We start from the raw sequence: 1,001 nt of genomic DNA on the forward strand, positions 1-1,001 counted from the left end.
AGATATGCAGGTGGTAGCAGGTTAGATATTAGTCATTGCTTCTTGCTGTGTGTCTTAAAGTTTATGTTTATATTGTAATAAAGCTGTGAACTAGTGTATGAAATCAGCACTCTTAAATTTTTATATTGATTTTTTTTCTTTTTTGAGTACTTCTGTTTTTTTATTGAATTAAAATCACTTTTTTTTTTTAATCAAACATACCATAGCAATACATTCAGTTTATGGATCTACTCATGTGTGGTGATGATAAGCAAACATTTTCACGTTAGATAAATATGACTTGTTTTCCCCATTGCCATGAGCTCAGAAAGGCTTTTTGGGTGTTGCTGTTATTGGAAATCTGCAATAAATATACATACCATTTCATTTCTGTTTCACTACCCTTTCTGTAACCTCATACATAGCACAGTCAAATGCAGTGCAATTTTGAAATTCTACTACCTTGTCAATCCATCTGTTCATCATCCTGAGCCAGCAGTCTCTTGTAGCCACATAGTAGTGCTATGTCTGTAATCCAGATAAAACCCATGTCCCTCTGTGTGTACAGCATAGGAGTCTCAGACTCTTCGGGTGAGAGATGTGAGTCAGAAATGTTGTCTTTCGGCTGTCAAGGAGGTGTACAGAATGCTGGCTTTATCTATGAAACTGGCTGTTACAGGAGGCAGTGCACTACACCTAACTCTATTGTAGCCATCTGCAGTAGTGGATGCCAGATTCACCCTCGGTAATTAGAGCACTTTGATACCGGATGCTCCCTGGATATGGTTAGTAAACTAGAACAAGATTTAAGCAAGAGTGTGATAGAATATTTTCTCAATGTGGGGTAAGAGTAAGACATCCGTGTAAAAGATTACTTTATAAGGTGTGCTCAGAAGGTGACTAATTTTTGGATCAAATGTCTACCATGCAAGCATAGCCAATCAGAATGCATGTTGCTGAGGACACTGATGATAGATCTCAAGTGACGAAATACTGAAAAGGCAGGTCTACTCCACAGACAC

The sequence above is a fragment of the Penaeus monodon genome, chromosome 33 (genome assembly GCF_015228065.2).
Source record: "Penaeus monodon isolate SGIC_2016 chromosome 33, NSTDA_Pmon_1, whole genome shotgun sequence".
Taxonomy (NCBI): domain Eukaryota; kingdom Metazoa; phylum Arthropoda; class Malacostraca; order Decapoda; family Penaeidae; genus Penaeus; species Penaeus monodon.